The following is a 202-nucleotide window of genomic DNA, read 5'->3' on the forward strand; positions in this document are numbered from 1 at the left end:
ACTAAAAATGAATTGTTTAATTATCGACACTCCTCATTAAGAAATATTATTGAAAGGTGTTTGTGTTTAAAAGCAAGGTTTCAAATTTTAAAGCAAATGTCAAACTACCATGTCCGGCAAAGACAAATTTCTACTGTATGTTGTACTATACGTAATTTTTTATTATTTTTTTGTTAAATAATCTATTGTTACTATGAATGTA

The sequence above is a fragment of the Arachis ipaensis genome, chromosome B08 (assembly GCF_000816755.2).
Source record: "Arachis ipaensis cultivar K30076 chromosome B08, Araip1.1, whole genome shotgun sequence".
Classification (NCBI taxonomy): Eukaryota; Viridiplantae; Streptophyta; class Magnoliopsida; order Fabales; family Fabaceae; genus Arachis; species Arachis ipaensis.